Raw genomic sequence first — 19,065 nt, 5'->3', positions numbered from 1 at the left:
ATATATAAGCCTTGTGTTTTCATGAGTCTTGGCTCATTTATCCAGAGCTGTTTATCATTTGATGATGATGCCAGAGACTTTTAGTGACTTTGAAAGCATCTGAGGCCATCCAAGGCTTATAAAATGAAGCTAAGTATATTTTTGCTCTTGTATTTCTTATTCACATTAATCAGTGAAGGTTTACTCATATTTATTTTTTTATTTTGCTGCACTTCCTTAAAGATTAAGTCACTTGACAAAGTGCTGTAAAGAAGGGCTTCTGTTCTGTGTTGCATTATATTGTATCCAGTGACTTGTTAGTTCCAGGCATCTGTTTGTTATTCCTCAACACTTGGGCTCCAAACCAGTCATTTTACATAAAGAGGGTTAAAGTTTGCACTCATGGCAGGAGAGAGTTGACTTCACCCATGCGAGCTGGGAGTTGTTGTCAGAAATCTCATTGTGTGCTTACCTGATTGAAATGTTGGTTTAGTTTGTGTAAATCTTACTTTTTTATGAGTGTATATAAGCCTTGTGTTTGTGCAAAGTTGCTCTTTACTCAGTGGCGGTTAGTGGTGCCTCGTACATATGCAATCTCCTGTGTTTACAATTTTCCTGTAAAAAAAAAAACACCTCTGCACTCTACCTCAGTCCTATGGTACTCACCTGGCAATTAGTTTGTGCAGTGAGCAGCATTTATGCACTCAGTTAGGACTATTTAAGTCTGCATTACCTTATCATAGCACCCAGGACTATCGCTGCTCAGGGAGCATCTTGTTTGGGTGCTGGGCAGTATCGCTGACTAGGTTAGCTGCAGATTACATCAAGTAAGCAACTCCCCATCCAGTTATAAACCCCTTCCACTCCTTTGCCTTGCAAGTACAGTTTAGACCCGTAACCATGGATGAGCACTTTCCTACCATTTCTGTGTCCATCTTGTTGGACATTGGTATCCTGAGGCAATGCAGCAATTGCCTAATGTACACTGACAACCACTTAGCTCTTGAATAGACAAATACAGTATGTGAGAGATGTAGTTACACATTGACACTGGAGGCTAGACCCTCACATACAAATGCAAAATGCAGCAAACAGGTTGTCAGAGACTTGTCACTCACCACACCCAATAAGGACCAGATATAGTCCTACATATGCAGAGGTGCTCATATGTAACCTACCCAAACCTCAAAGGCCTCCCAGGAGCAGTCCTCAGAAACTCTGCATGCACACAATCAAGACAATTCCCATCACAATACATAAAGTCACATCTCATTGTGCTTTAACTACCAAGTGTATAAGGTGAAACACTCCACAACCCAGTATTCTTGTCATAAGAGACTCCATTGTGAGAAACACTGATATCCGTCTTAGTAGTTGGATAAGGAAGGTTACAGTTAGTTGCCTGTCAGGGGCCAGAATCTCCTGTTACATTTTGGCAATGAAAAGCACTTAAAATAAACGTGGTTGGTTTACAGCACATACACGGCGTTTGGGCTTTTTTCTGTACTCTGAGCTTTTGCTGGATACTTTTTTGGAGTTTTATCAGTGTTTATTTTCCAGTTTCAGTTTGTTAGTATGGCGTCTGGGGTAACCAGCAGCCTGAGCAGCCCTAATTTATTTGGTTCACAACAGTTGATCTAGTGAACCTTACTGCGCTGATAAATGTATTGAACCAACGTATGGATACTTTTGCTTCCCGCCTGGATAAGGTGGATTGTTCCTTGTTACAACAGCAGCGTTCTTTTCAGAACAAAATTTTGCAAATGAATGCAGGAGGCGCAATTGGAGCTAACTTGAATTTGAATACCCCGAGCGTAGTCTCGGGTAATGTACCAACAAATAATTCGATACCACCAGGTCAGCGTACATCAACGGACGCTCTTGTTACCAATTCTGCTGCTTTGATACAACAGAGCTCTGTAGAGAACCATGAAGAGGGGCTTATTGGTACTCCAACTTTCACTGACTGGGTCAAGGATACTTCCAACCTGTCCTTCAGGTTGGGTACTGACCAGGAGCGACCGGCCGACATTCGTGGGGATAACCAGGTTAGTTCAAATACTTTGAACGGCAAATTAAAGTCGCTTGACTCCAAATTACTTAAATTGAAGAAACTTCTAGTTTCCGGCAAGTCCCGGATTCACTATTTCATTTGGAACTTAATTCATTATTTGACCAGCAAGGATTCGATCTGATACAACTTATAACAAAGCATTATTCGCTACAAATTGTTACTTTGTCAAACGAAGTATCAGTGTTGAACAATGATATCATCTCAAACAATGACTTTTACAGATATAAATATGACTATGAACGTACTTTTTTAAGTATAAATCAATTATTGGACAGAATGAAATTTAATAAGACTAAAAAAATAAATAGAGATAGTTTGGCTTATGATAATGGTACAACGTAGCCTAAGCCATCCTTAGCACAAGTTTCTAAGGTAGTTAACACTTCTACACCTGTCCAACAACAAAATAACAATGACTACAGTGAAGTGATCAGTGGTGAAGTTAATCAAACCACAGTTAGACATAGTGAGCGTATTCGTAGTCATACTAACAACCATGGTTTTAACCACCAACAAGATGGTCTGGATCGAAATGTACCTGTCAGCGATCAAACTTAAAATTTTCAGAAAGCCAGTCGCACAGCGGCGATTCTGAAGAAGAAGCAATTCAACCAGAATCAGAGAACCAATCAGCGCAATTCCAAGCACAAGAGATAATGTCTAATGATGTCCCTGTATTAGAAATTTTAACTAATACAGCGGGGGACTTTAACATCTATAATTTTTCTTCTAGCAAGATTGATCCAGTACTAGTTAATTTACTAGCGAAAGGCTACACCTTCGTACCTAGTAAACCCTTGAATCTAGTGCAATCAGTTATGGATTTAAAATTCTTTGTTAGGAAGTTGAACTTCAGTTTACTTTTTGGTAATGACAACACCAGGAACCAAACACTGAGGGTATCGAGTACATTCAACCCCTCAGTGCACCCTAATCTCAACACTTTTGAGCATATGTGTGAACTTGATTTTAGACATTTATTGAATTCTCAGAATTCTTGTACACATAAAAAGACACACAATGTTAGTTTTGAAGAACATCTAGCCTTACAAACTTTAAGAACTTCTTAAGCACGGGTAGTTAAACTTGATAAGGGAGGGGGTTGGTTGTATTTGACCAGATAGACTACATTGAAAGAATGCATAAACTGTTGAATAATGAGGCATACACTAAAGCCTCACTGAATGAGGTTAACACTGCATATAATCGCATAAAGGGTTACCTCAATGATCTATTTATAGAGGCAACAATTAACACTGACACCTTCAACTTTATGTCTATGCCTTGGCATAGAACCCCAGTTATGTTTGGTATGCCTAAAATCCACAAGGACTTGACAAATCCACCTATAAGACCACTGATTGATGGTGGGGGATCTATCACATATCCATGTGCTAAAGTAGTAGACATTATTTTGAAAAAAATATCTGGTGTCCAAACCCCAAGTGTGCAAGGATTCGTGGTCCTTTTTACAGAGCATTAATAATTTGGAATTCAGTGATAGTTATAACTTGCTAACTATTGACGTAAAAGACCTTTATACTTCAATTCCCCATTCAGAGGGGATAGAATGGGTCAGTCTTTTACTTAAATCAAAAATGCACCAACATATGAAATATCTACTGTTGAATGTTTGTTAGATATTATTCTTGCAAATAATTATTTTTTGTTTAACCAAGAATTTTATTTACAAAGACAAGGTGTCGCTATGGGTTCACCTTGTGGTGCTAGTTTTGCCAATTTAGTTATGGCATACTGGGAAAAGACCTTTATTTTTAATGTTCCACACCACAAGGTGAACCTTATTATATATACACGATTTTTAGATTACATTTTTGTTTTGTTTCATGGTGATAATGCACAAGCCATGACGTTTATTTCCTACTTGAACTCTACAACGGAGTTTTTCAAGTTTACAGAGACATTTAATAAAGACACTATTAATTAACTGGATATCAAATTATCAAAAGACAGAATCAATAGTATATATGTGTCTAAGATCTTCAGGAAAGATACATACTGTAACTCCTATCTTCACTTTTCAAGTTGCCATCCGTTTCACCAGAAGCGCTCAGTAGTAAAAGGTCAACTAATTAGGGCAGCTAGGATGACTACACTTGAGTCTGATTTTCAAGAGGAATGTGCATACTTGAGTTCTATGTTCCAACAGCGGGGTTACCCTGGTAATCTAATTCAGTCTTTAGTATGTGAAGTAGTTGATAAAAGACAAAGTGGGTCTGTGGAACCGATACTTCGCACGAACAACATAAATCATACTACCAATGTTTGTACCACTTTCAGTAATTCTTATAGTGAACAAGGGATTATACAAGAGAGAGATCCCAGTTTTAGTGGCAGCTTTGTCACTACCTTTTGTACTGATAGTGACATGGTGATATTTATATTATATAAGAATTGGCAGTTTATCATTAATGACAATATACTGCTTGACAAACTAGGGTCATCACCAAAACTTGTATTCAGGAGAGGTTGTAACCTTAAGAACCTCCTTGAAAGTGGGGGTAACTCAAACTTGGTTAGACATACAGGGATGACCACATGTGGTAGTTGTAAGATGTGTATATTTATTGAAGTAGGAAATACATTTTGTATTAATGGCAGCAAGTTTAAGTTAAACTTTAAACTTCATTGTAATTCTAAATTAGTAGTGTATATTGCTAAATGTGTAAGCTGTCCAACATTCTACGTGGGCAAAACTGAACGTAGATTGTGGGGCAGAATATACGAACATACTCATGCAATTTCTATAAACAAAGTTGACAACCCTTTGGCTAGACACACAACTTTAAACGAAGGACATACATTTTTTTTAAAGCAATGGACTAGATACAAATTGGTATGAGAGGTGGCCTCTTTAATTTACTTTTAGAGGAATGTGAGTTATTATGGCAAATTCGTTTAAATGCATTTTCTTTCCCAAGTTTAAACGATTTTTGTAACATAGCTTGCATACTAAAACTTAAAAGTCTGAAGAGGTAATTAAATTTCAGACTTCTTAGTACGCATTGATGTCAGTATACAAGTTGGACAAATTTTAGTATCATAGATTTCGTCTCCTTCATAAAGAAATTGTTTTTTACTGTACTTATTTATATATATATATATATATATATATATATATATATATATACATATATATATATGTATATATATATATATATATATATATATATATACATATATATATATATATACTTTATTAGAAGGATGTTTTATTTTATTTTATTTTATAGCTAATCTTGATGTTTTATTATTGACATTCAGCAACTTAGAGTTTAAAGCATTGCATTCAGCTTAATGAAGTCATGAAGTTAATTAGTTGTGACTTTTTTTAGTTGATATTAACACCATGTGACTGAACTAATTATTTAAATAATGATGTTTGAAATTTGTTAGTATTTTCTGAAGAAGTTGCTACATTTTGGCAACGAAAAGCGCTTAAAATAAACGTGGTTGGTTTAAAGCACATACACGGCGTTTGGGCTTTTTTCTGTACTCGGAGCTTTTGCTAGATACTTTTTTGGAGTTTTATCAGTGTTTTATTTTCCAGTTTCAGTTTGTTAGTATGGCGGCTGTGAAAAGTAGGTCTGTGTCCCAGAAAGTGGTTTATTTAATGTTCTCTCATTTCTGTTTCTTTACAGACAGAAAGAGGATGGCACGTGAAGCTGCAAAAGGTATTTTAACATTTTTATTTAATTCCATAAATGAAAAAAAAAGTTTAAGTATTTTAAGAAATATACAGACATACATCAAGTGAAGTATATTAAAGAGTAGTAAATGCATAAGTTTGCATAGGGCTTTTACAAACTAGCTTTGCAGAATTCAACTTTTTAAATATTTCAGTATATTTGATCTCAAACATTCTGAATTGTATGTTCTTGTAATGTGGCTGTTCTTTTAATGAGATGGTAGTAAAATAACATGAACACTTTAATAGCATTAAAATACACAATATTTCTGTGGCCATTGCTTGTATATGTATTATTTCCTCTTTATATTAGAATTAGGTAGCTATTATCATGTATATTTTACAGTAGCAATTAATCAACCCAGCTTATAAAGATACTTTGTTTCAACTTATAGCAGAATGTTTGAGTAAAGGAGAGGAGTACTGTGAAACAAACCTTTGTTATGAGAAAGGACATTTCTGAAAAAGATGCAAGAAAGTACTGTAAACATTTTAGTGATGTCCAGAAGTCCAAAGTACTAAACTGCCAGATACATGATTAGAAAATATTTACTAAATACCTGATGCAATTTGTATCTGTCTGTTTTGTATTTGTGATACTGCTCAGTTTAAGACAGTTAAATACATTTATGTAACAAACTATATTTTGTTCATTAAAGATAACATTACTACTACTACTAATAATAATAGTAATAATAATAATAAAATTAACCCCGCCCCTTTAATTTCTACTGATTCTCCTAATTGTGTGAACATATGTTACCAGCTAACTTACAACATACTGTCAACTTTGTATCTAAGGATGGTACTAACGTGTTTCAAAAATAAGAAAAATCTTCTCCCAAGTATTAATTATTGCATATTTGGGAACATGCTTGAGAGCAGTGGGAGCCAACCTTTTTCTCTGTGATGGGACAAATAAAATTAATTTTATTTCAAGCCTTCAAGGACAAAGTGATAGCTAGATGAACAGGTGGATGAATGAACAGATAGGTGCATAGATAGTTGGGTAGGTAGATGGATAAATAGATGGGAAGATAGATAGATGGACAGATAGATGGGCGGATGGATAGCTGGATAGATAGATAGCTAGATAGATAGATAGATAGATATATAGATAGATAGATAGATAGATAGATAGATAGACAGACAGACAGACAGATAGGTAGGTAGATAGTTAGCAGTGTCTTTCAGGAAAGCAGAGCCTGCATTGCTAATACAGAAATACAGCATACACTAAGAGATTTTCATTAGGAATAAAAGCCTTCCCAAAATGGCTGTCGAGATTATTGACATGAAACGGGAGAAGGAGAAGAACACCTAGCATAGAAGCAGTAAAGTTTCTTGTTCTTATAATTAGCCTCCCTTCCTTCACAGTGACAAGCAGCCTTTACCCAGACCTGGATATAAGACAATTCAGGGTGCCTGACCTCCACTGTAAACTCCTGGACTTTTAGGTATAAGTGCATATAGAATTTGCTGTTGTTATTATTTTTAAAACATCAAATTAAGAACATGGTTCTCTTTTTAGATCTATCCAAATGTTACATGACTATAAGCCCACCATCTGCCCTCATTTTACCTCTAGCTAGAACTTAAGGGTACAAAGCTTGACTATATCCCTCACAGTAGAACAATAATTTGACATAATCAAAGTAATGTAGTTTGTTTCAGTAGGGTGTTTAGTTGGAATACATTTCTATAACCACATAGCTCTAGCAAAGTTAAACACATTTTGACAGAGTTTTGTAATAATACATAAACTGTCACAAAAAAGAAAAATATACTGAAGTGTAACTGTTATCAGCTTTACCCCCTCTGATCCCACTGTGATCCACATGCTATCGCTGGCACGTCACTCTCCATGATGCACATGGAATCACGTCACTCTGAAACCAAAGTCCTACTAACTGCACATTCAGTACTTAGTCATAAGCACATAGACATGTAAAAGACTTGACCTCTGAACTAACTCCATGTAAGGTCACAAACTGTTGTCATCTGGATAGGCACATCTTAATCAAATTTGTTACCCATTATTCCTTATGCATTTTCGAGACCAAGGCAGCCATATGTGCATTTAGTGCAGAGGACTAAGAATATTGCCTATTAACAAACTGCTTCCTGTAATCCAGGGTTTGATTCTTTTAGCCTCCACTTGCCCCCATGCATGATAGTTAGCATTCCCATAACAAAACAGTGCTATGAGGCAATTGGTAAACTGGGTTGGTCTCCTAGACTGCATGCCTAATAACTAAGTATGAATCTTTTTAACTAGCCTGGCTACCTCAAACAGTAGGGCATGAGCCTCTTAACTTCAGAGTCATAGGTTTGAGTCTGGCATAGGTGATTTAGATTAGCAGATGGTGCAGAGGATTTTGCCTGTGAGCTGTTAACAAGCTGATTCCTGTAGACAAGGTATTGATTCTTTTAGCTCCCAAGTGCTTGTTGTGTGATTCTGAGAAGTCAGAGAACCACAGAGTGGTATGGCACAACTGAAATATTGGATTAGGCTCCACAGTGGTCTTCTGGTTTGCTTTTTATAAGTACCTATAAACCCAAAGAGTGGCAGTAAAAGAATTACTTTGCCATGACTGATGCAGGGTATTAATCAAGTGTTTTTTGTTGGTAAAGGTTTATATTTAATCAGGAATACCCCCTGGTAAACAGCATCTCACAGACCACTTAACGACAAGCTAGGAATCTGTTTAGTAGGTACAGCAAACTTCATGCCACATTCTTTTAGGTAACCTTATTTCTGTTTAACTTGACAATAATAGATGTTAAAACCACCTGGTGAAATAAATATAAGATATATCATGTCAGACATGTGAAAATGTTCAGTGTCAGTTATATGCTTCCGGTATCATACTGTGGCATTGGATAGCTTACACAAACTAGTGTGGCTTTGGCTCTGATCCAATAGACAGAGCAGTTTGCAACCTTTTCCCTACGAGAACAAATTTAGCTGGTTGCTGGTCTGAATTAGCATGTGTTAGAATGAGGGACACGGATTTGTGTATGAAGGACTAGTAATCAGTACCATTTTATGCAATCACTAGTGTTCAGCTGGCCAGTTTTTCACCAGAATGACGAATTGCTGGTGTTCAAATGGCCAGCTTTTAACCAGAATAATTATCTGTTGGTGCACCAGAGATTTCCACTTTCCCCTCATTGGTGTGACCTTGTACCTGACATGTAAACAGCAGGGGTGTGGAGTGCAGGGGGCTTGACCCCTGCAAAAATGATTTTTATGTGTGTGTTTTTATCTCTCCGGAATGCTGTTTGCTTTGGGGAGGTTTTGGTTATGTGTGGTTGCATTTGTGTGAGGAAATCGATTTGTGGACATGTTAGGGAGTCTTAGAATTACTTGTACATATATCTAAGTATAACCACAGGTGTACACTAATTTTGTTTATTAGAGAGTTGATTCCTAGATATGTGTTCCATTGTTGGTCATGCAACTGCATAAGTGGGTTGTTATGTTCATGTCACTGTCATTGAGGTTAGGGTTGTCTATAAAATAAGCTACTACAGGCACTGTGAAGACCAATTGCCTGTTCCATTATTTTAATAAAGTAATAATCATGCTCTTTTACCTGGGGTTTCTCGGAGCCATAGTTTCAGGTAAACATAATACACAGCTTTCTTATTTGTTGTGCTGAGCTGATGCATGCTGAACACCTGGGCTGCTAACTATTGGACTGACCACAGTTCTGATCTGTAGGCCACAAGGGAAGTGGCTTGACTTTATTTAATGCATTGCATTGATCGTGTACTGTACTTTTCTGTAAGCACAAGCTGTTGTTGATGTTTTGTTTGTTTGGGGGGGCAGGTGAGTGCTGTTCATTCTTATTAGAGAAGGGAAATGTAGCAATAGCCAGAGCCTAAAATTATTGACTTACTAGCACTGCTGATCCTAATTGCCTTTTGTGGTATTTTCGGCTGATTTACTTTATACTGTTTTGCACAGATCAGTGCTTATTTGTACCAGGTCACTGCACACTGCAGACTTTGGCTTCTACTAGATTGACAGCATGTTTGATCCCTAGATCACCAGGGTAGAAATTTTATTTTATTCATTGTGTTTGAGTGAGTACTGTATACATTTGCCTAGCTAAAGGTGATTTTTTTTTCGTGTGGCGCGATTGTTGTTTATTCTCATGAGAGAAAGGCAATGAGTAGTGACCATAACAAAACATTGCTATTGGCTTGCTAGCACAGTTGCTTTATTCTGTATTGTGTTCTTCAGTTCTGCACTTGTGCCAAGCTGCTGCATGCTACACTGTTTACATGAGCACATTAACATTTAGTACATTGTAACCAGTGCTGCTGCTCAGCTATATTACATTCTTAGATTTTTGTGGATCATGTGCTTGTAACCATAGTAATGTCTGCCATATAGTACTTGCTAAGCTTTGTGAAAAAACATGTCTATAACTTGTGCTGCATCTCACCATAGTATACTGACACTACTAGCTTAATTTTGACTATGTATGTCATTTCTCATCATGCTTTATTGATAATATTAATATTGTTTATTCATTTTGCGGTGCATGGAGTGTGGTAATTGCTCTCCATTATTTGGAAAAAGACAAATCAGTTAAGCACTACAGAGGCATGAGATTCGATCTTAAGAATTGTTAAGCACTCCATCCAAACATTAAGACTGGGTCTCTGTTACAGCTAAAACATCATATAGAGAACAAAAACAGAGTTGCCAAAACACAAGGGTTTTTTTAATTAAAAAAAAAAAATAGCCCATATCCCTGTAGTTTCTGGATGTGACACTAAGGAAATCAGAACTGGATCAAATATGCAGCAGCATATATAAGAAACCAACAAGGAAAAATGCATTACTACACAAAAATAGCATGTACCCCAGACACATTCCTCGTAATATGTTGAAGGGACAAGTATACAGGGTGCTTAGACTACACAATACTGATGCACGAAATGCCTTACAGATAAGCAAACCAGAATTTTTAGAAAGAGGTTACTCTGAACAAGAAATCAACAAAGTGATAGATCAAGCATGGACACATAGAAAGGACAAATGTAGACCCTATTTTAGAAATGTTACTAATGAATAATTAGAGATTAGAACACCATCTACTACTACAGACAGGTTTAGAATTGCTTTTCAGTACTCCAGTGATATCAATAATTATTGTGAGATCATAAAAAAAGAACTAGAATATTTTACAAGAGATTCCAGAACTGAAGAATATTATTAATGATACACTTGCCTTCTCCTTTAGAAACAAGTCTCTGAAGCAACATATTTGCAACAAGAACACTATTAATAGACAGTGTGAATCAATGAGAACAGGCCCTTTTGCCTGCAGACACTGTTCTGCCTGCCAGTATATTTATTCAAATACAGTTTATACACATCCTACCAAAAAATTTACTATCAGGATTAATTACTATGCAGACTGTCGAACAACTAACCTAGTGTATTTTGCATTTTGTAAGCAATGTCATGCATATTACATAGGCAAAACTAACAGACTATTAAAGGACAGGATACTGGAACACATTAGAGATATCAGGAATCAGAAAGAAAACAATGCACTAGCCAGTCATGTTATATCAACAGATCCTTCACATATTTTTAGGTTCTTTGTTATTCAAGTTATAGATGCTAATTTACGAGGAGGAGATATTGACAATATTACAGAGGCATCTGGACAGAAATGGATCCTTTTCTTTAATGCCGAAAAACCACCAGGTTTAAACGGCACCTTCTCTGTTAAACCTTTCTTAAAAATGAGACGTCTCAAACATTAACTTCATTATTTTTATTTTATATCTTTTTTTTACATGTTTTTATATGTATTTTACACATGTATTTTTATATGCCTGCTTATTACCTAGTACACAGACCCATACTTACCTATAATAGGCTTTTAACCATTTTTACCTTTCTGTCTTTTTAAATATATTTTCTTAATGTTAATTTGATGACAATAGTCAATTATTCAATTAACAGTCTGTATATATCATGGCCTCTTTTCAGTGTTCTTTGTTTGATGAAGCGACAGTTTGTTGTCGCGAAAGCGCTTACCTTATTTTATTTTTATTTTTTATTAAAGAGCCACTGGGGATGCACAAGCCAGTGCATTTCTTTGTGCCGGTCCCAAGCCTGGATAAATGGGGAGGGTTGCGTCAGGAAGGGCATCCGGCGTAAAACTTCTGCCAAAAATTATTGATGCGGAGAACTTTTCATAATTGCATACCGGATCAGTCGAGGCCTGGGTTAACAACGACCGCCACCAGTACTGTTAGCCAACAGGGTGCTGGCGGAAATTGGGCTACTGTTGGCCGAAGGAGAAGAGGAGGGCGAAGGCATGCCCGAAGGCAGGAAGATAGGAGGAAGGTTAGGAGTGTAGCAGTGAGGGTAGGAACTTTGAATGTTGGCAGTATGACTGGTATAGGAAGAGAGCTAGCTGATATGATGGAGAGAAGGAAGGTTGATATATTGTGTGTGCAAGAGACCAGATGGAAGGGAAGTAAGGCCAGGTGTTTAGGAAACGGGTTCAAATTGTTTTATCATGGTGTGGATGGCAGGAGAAATGGGGTAGGGGTTATACTAAAGGAACAATATGCCAAGAGTGTTTTAGATGTGAAGAGAGTGTCTGACCGAGTGATGTTTATGAAGCTTGAAATTGATGGTGTAATGATGAATGTTGTTAGTGCATATGCTCCACAAGTTGGGTGTGCGATGGATGAGAAAGAGAAATTTTGGAGTGAGTTGGATGAAGTTGTGGTGAGTGTACCCAAGTGTGAGAGACTAGTGATTGGAGCGGACTTGAATGGGCATGTTGGTGAAGTGAACAGAGGGGATGAGGAAGTGATGGGTAGGTATGGTGTTAAGGAGAGGAATGCAGAAGGTCAGATGATTGTGGATTTTGCGAAAAGGATGGACACGGCTGTGGTGAATACGTATTTTAAGAAGAGGGTGGAGCATAGGGTGACGTACAAAAGTGGAGGAAGATGCTCACAGGTTGATTATATACTATGTAGGAGGGCCAGTCTGAAGGAGATTGGAGACTGTAAAGTGGTGGCAGGGGAAAGTGTAGTTAAGCAGCATAGAATGGTGGTATGTAGAATTACGTTGGTGATCAAGAAGAGGAGGAGGAGTGTGAAAGCTGTGCCAAGGATTAAATGGTGGAAGTTAAAAAACGGTGATTGTGAAGTGGAGTTTAGGGAAGAGTTAAGACAGGCACTGGGAGGCAGTGGAGAGTTACCGAATAGCTGGGTAACTACAGCAGAACTAGTAAGGGTGACTGCTAGAAAGGTGCTTGGTGTGACATCTGGACAGAGGAAGGAGGACAAGGAGACCTGGTGGTGGAATGAGGAAGTACAGGAGAGTATACAGAGGAAGAGGCTGGCGAAGAAGAAGTGGGATTGTCAAAGAGATGAAGAAAGTAGACATGAGTATAAGGAGATGAGGCGCATGGCAAAGAGAGAGGTGGCGAAAGCTAAGGATAGGGCATATGGAGAGTTGTATGAGAGATTGGACACTAAAGAGGGAGAAAAGGACCTGTACCGATTAGCTAGACAGAGGGACAGAGCTGGGAAAGATGTGCAGCATGTAAGGGTGATAAAGGATAGTGGGGGAAAGGTACTCACAAGAGAGGAGAGTGTGTTGAGTAGATGGAAAGAGTATTTTGAGAGGCTGATGAATGAAGAGAATGAGAGAGAGAAGGTTGGATGATGTGGGGATAGTGAATCAGGAAGTGAAACAGATTAGCAAGGAGGAAGTAAGGGCAGCTATGAAGAGGATGAAGAATGGAAAGGCTGTTGGCCCAGATGACATACCAATGGAAGCATGGAGGTGCTTAGGAGAAATGGCAGTGGAATTTCTAACTAGATTGTTCAATGAAATTTTGGAAAGTCAGAGGATGCCTGAGGAGTGGAGAAAAAGTGTTTTGGTACCTATCTTTAAGAATAAGGGTGATGTGCAGAGCTGCAGTAACTACAGAGGGATAAAACTAATTAGTCACAGCTTGAAGTTATGGGAAAGAGTAGTGGAAGCAAGGTTAAGAAGGGAGGTGATGATTAGTGATCAGCAGTATGGTTTCATGCCAGGAAAGAGCACTACAGATGCAATGTTTGCTCTGAGAGTGTTGTTGGAGAAATACAGAGAAGGTCAGAAGGAGTTGCATTGTGTCTTTGTAGACTTGGAGAAAGCATATGACAGGGTGCCTAGAGAAGAGTTGTGGTATTGTATGAGGAAGTCGGGAGTGGCAGAGAAGTACGTAAGAGTGGTACAGGATATGTACGATGGTAGTGTGACAGTGGTGAGGACTGCAGTGGGAGTGACAGATCCGTTTAAGGTGGAGGTGGGATTACATCAAGGATCAGCTCTGAGTCCTTTCTTATTTGCAGTGGTGATGGACAGGTTGACAGATGAGATCAGACAGGAGGCCCCGTGGACTATGATGTTTGCAGATGACATTGTGATCTGTAGTGAGAGTAGGAATCAGGTTGAGGAGACTCTGGAGAGGTGGAGATATGCTCTAGAGAGCAGAGGAATGAGGGTCAGCAGGGCTAAGACAGAATATATGTGTGTAAATGAGAGGGAGGCTAGAGGAATGGTGAGGATGCAGGGAGTAGAGTTGGTAAAGGTGGGCGAGTTTAAGTACTTGGGATCAACAGTTCAGAGTAATGGTGAATGTGGAAGAGAGGTGAAGAAGAGAGTACAGGCAGGGTGGAATGGGTGGAGAAGAGTGTCAGGAGTGATTTGTGACAGGCGGGTATCAGTAAGAGTGAAAGGGAAGGTCTACAAGAGTGTAGTGAGACCAGCTATGTTATATGGGTTGGAGACAGTGACATTGACAAAAAGGCAGGAGTCAGAGCTGGATGTGGCAGAGTTAAAGATGTTAAGATTTGCAATCGGTTTGACTAGGATGGATAGGATTAGGAATCAGTATATTAGAGGGTCAGCTCATGTTGGACAGTTTAGAGACAAAGCAAGAGAGCGAGATTGCGTTGGTTTGGACATGTGCTGAGGAGGGATGATGGGTATATTGGGAAAAAGATGCTAAGGATGGAGCTGCCAGGTAAGAGGAATAGAGGAAGGCCTAAGATAAGGTTTATGGACGTGGTGAGAGAGGACATGCAGGCGGTTGGTGTGACAGAGCAAGATGCAGAGGATAGGAAGAAATGGAAAGAGATGATCCACTGTGGTGACCCCTAACGGGAAAAGCCGAAAGAGAATGATGATTAAAGAGCGTTTGGTTGTGTAAGTTGAGTGCATTTTTATACACTGTTTTTCTTGTCTTATTGCACACAGCCCCATCCTTGAAGCTGTTTTGTGTTTTATTTCGTATTTCTTTTATTCAGCTCAAGGAGCACACAGCTCTCCTTTTGATGGAATCTACTCTGACTTCACCATCTATGACTACTGGAAGTGAACGTTTATTTCATATCCTGAGTGTACGAGATAATCCTCTTTTGGATATAAATCGTATTATTGCAACAGTTACCAACTGTGAATCTAACTCACTTCAACCTGAATTTCTGCAATGCTATAGGGAGCTTGAAAATAAACTTTACAAATACAGGAGGCTGCATTGGTAGCGCTTGCACCTACAAGCCTCCCTGCAACACAGTGTTATTCCCAGAGGCTTAAGAATTCTAAATATGCCCAGCTATGGAGACCAATATCCTGAGTTACTTCGAAGATGGCAACAGATGAATTTATGTTTCAGTGCTGAATATGTGCAATTAATTGTTGATTTTTTTTGCTCCCATGGAACAAGATTTAAAAAATTATATTATCTCTATTGAAAACGACATTACAAGCCGCTTTTCGGCTGATATAATAGAAGATAAACTAGATCATTTACAAGACAGTATCACATCTTATGACCAAAGACTACAATTAACTAAAGTTAAGAAACTACAGAGATATCTGAGAGATTTTCAAACTCAGAACATCTTCTCATGGCTCAGAGAGACTACTAAGACAGTGGATAATGAAAACGTCAATCATTCTCGTAACCAACCAGGAAGTAGCACAGCTGGCAACAGAAACACAATGGACACAACGCACGCAAAAGCAGCTGCCATGAGTTCAGCTGCTAGTCAACATTTAAATATGAATGCAGATAATGAAGTTGAAACAGAATCTACTTCCAATATTCCAGCTGTCCCTGTAGATAATACGAACAAGTCTGTTCGCCCTAAAATAATACAAGCTTCTGGCAAAACATTTGTGAACACTAACGCTGAAGGCAACAGCGTTTTTTTTAGAAACAGGCTTTACACTAATGAACCTTCTTCCCATAAGGAACAGATCTCGGAGCCTAGTAAGGAAAGGCAAGCTCCAACGCAACAACAGTACCGAGCGACATCCGCAGACTGTAAAAAGGCACCGTTTTTAATATCATGTTTGGTTTTTAAAATTTCCTCTTTTGAATAAACTAAAGAACATATCCAGTTACTCAACAAAGGTCTATCGTTTATACCAGCCACACAAGCAGACCATGCTGACATGCTCAAAGACTTAAGGTTACTAGGCAGAAACCTAACACTAAAATGTATGTTTGATAATAACATTCATGAAGTTTCTAATTTTAAGAGGCCTAGTACTTTTGGTCCTATCATACACCCTACTGTACAAACTTTTATTAATGTTTGTGAAACTGAATTTAGAACATTGTTTGAAGAGGGAACTCAAGTCACCTTTTGCAATATGACAAGACAAGACTTTGATGCTTTAGATGAACTTAAAAATATGCATTTGATTGATATAAGACCTGCAGACAAGGGTGGTGGAATTGTCATTCTTGATAAAGATTTATATTTATCACAAATGAAAGTATTGTTGCAAGATGTTAATACTTATCAATGCATTTCTAAACCAACTGTTAATGGCATAATAGAAAGAGTATCTTTTTTTAATCTTTGGCTTACTCATGACAGGTTTAATTAATGAAAATATTTTGAAATATTTTAATACAAATAACCCCATAGTTCCCAAAGTTTATGGTCTACCCAAGATACACAAAAATAAGTCCCTTCCACCTATGAGACCTATTGTATCAGGTGGAGGATGGTGCACTGAATCATTATCAATCTATGTAGAAAATACCTTACATACACTTCTAGACAATTGTCATACCATCTTAAAAGACACCAAAACTTTTTTAGAAATGTTATACAGTAGACTATCTACTTTGGACAGTAACTATATGTTTGTCACATTAGATATAGAATCCCTTTTTACTTCTATCCCTAATGAGTGGGGCATTGAAATGATTAGATCTTTTCCTACCATGAACAGATGTTTTGAAGATGACCAAGTCACACTTGTCTGTGCTTTACTAGAGATAATACTAGAAAACAATGTTTTTATTTTTGAAAATGACTTTTATCTTCAGAAGACTGGCATAGCAATGGGCACTGCCTGTGCCAACAGCTACGCCAATCTAATGCTAACACATTGGGAACAATCTACCTTTTTATCTGACACAAATGCCCTATGTGGAGATGTCCTTTGGTATGTCCGTTTTGTAGACGATATTTTCTTGTTATGGGGAGGTAACACCAATGAACTCCATCAACTAGTTGAGTATATGCATATCACTACTGAGTTCCTAAAGTTTAGCTATAAATATTCTGATGATGAAATAGAGTTTCTGGATGTGACAGCAAGGAAATTAGAACTGGATCAAATATGCAGCAGCATATATAAGAAACCAACAAGGAAAAATGCATTGCTACACAAAAATAGCATGCACCCCAGACACATTCCTCGTAACATGTTGAAGGGACAAGTGTACAGGGTGCTTAGACTACACAATAATGACAATGATGCACAAAATGCCTTACAGATAAGTAAACAAGAATTTTTAGAAAGAGGTTACTCTGAACAAGAAATCAACAAAGTGATAGATCAAGCATGGACACATAGAAAAGACAAATGTAGACCCTATTTTAGAAATGTTACTAATGAATAATTAGAGATTAGAACACCATCTACTACTACAGACAGGTTTAGAATTGCTTTTCAGTACTCCAGTGATATCAATAATTATTGTGAGATCATAAAAAAAACTGGAATTTTTTACAAGAGATTCCAGAACTGAAGAATACTATTAATGATACAACTGCCTTCTCCTTTAGAAACAACAAGTCTCTGAAGCAACATCTTTGCAACAAGAACACCATTAATAGACAGTGTGAATCAATGAGAACATGCACTTTTGCCTGCAGACACTGTTCTGCCTGCCAGTATATTTATTCAAATACAGTTTATACACATCCTACCAAAAAATTTACTATCAGGATTAATTACTATGCAGACTGTCGAACAACTAACCTAGTGTATTTTGCATTTTGTAAGCAATGTCATGCATATTACATAGGCAAAACTAACAGACTATTAAAGGACAGGATACTGGAACACATTAGAGATATCAGGAATCAAAAAGAGAACAATGCACTAGCCAGTCATGATATATCAACAGATCCTTCACATATTTTTAGGTTCTTTGTTATTCAAGTTATAGAGGCTAATTTACGAGGAGGAGACATTGACAATATTACAGAGGCATCTGAACAGAAATGGATCCTTTTATTAAATGTCGAAAAACCACCAGGTTTAAAGAGCACCTTCTCCATTAAACCTTTCTTAAAAATGAGACGTCTCAAACATTAGTTTCATTATTTTTATTTTATAACTTTTTTACATGTTTTTATATGTATTTTACACATGTATTTTTATATGCCTGCTTATTACCTAGTACACAGACCCATACATACCTATAATAGGTTTTTAACAGTTTTTACCTTTCTGTCTTTTTAAATATATTTTCTTAATGTTAATTTAATGACAATAGACAATTATTCAATCAACAGTCTGTATATATCATGGTCTCTTTTCAGTGTTCTTTGTCTGATGAAGTGACAGTTTGTGGTCGCGAATGCGCTTACCTTATTTTATTTTTATGTTTTATTAAAGAGCCTTTGGTTGTGTATGTAAGTCGAGTGCATTTTTATACACAGTTTTTCTTTTCTTATTGCACTCAGCCCCATCCTTGAAGCTGTTTTGTGTTTTATTTCTGTCTGCAACATAGTCTGATTTTTTTAACTTGCACATGACTAACACAGCTGCTTTCCTTTTCCAAAACAACTCCAATAATCTCCATACAGAATTTCACTCCAATCTCACTGAATCCTCTGCTTTCTTACTACAACCTCTCTCAACCACAACATAAAAAAATCCTCCTTAAGTTTAAACCAACAACTTTAGGAACTGACAATCTTTTAGCTGAATTCATTTAAC

General features: G+C 37.4%; 1 protein-coding gene across 1 annotated transcript in view; it reads left to right on the top strand.

Annotated features, from left to right (window-relative positions):
* The first annotated feature begins 5,721 nt into the window (after positions 1–5,721).
* LOC122798818 overlaps positions 5,722–19,065 on the top strand; it is a 638,969-nt gene continuing 625,625 nt past the window's right edge. The window contains exon 1 of the mRNA XM_044067941.1: positions 5,722–5,748. The gene's annotated coding sequence lies outside the window, so the exon portion shown is untranslated. The remainder of the gene's footprint in view (positions 5,749–19,065) is intronic.

The sequence above is a fragment of the Protopterus annectens genome, chromosome 3.part1 (genome assembly GCF_019279795.1).
Source record: "Protopterus annectens isolate FY-2018-M chromosome 3.part1, PAN1.0, whole genome shotgun sequence".
Classification (NCBI taxonomy): domain Eukaryota; kingdom Metazoa; phylum Chordata; order Ceratodontiformes; family Protopteridae; genus Protopterus; species Protopterus annectens.
This window is presented reverse-complemented; position numbering and strand designations above follow the sequence as displayed.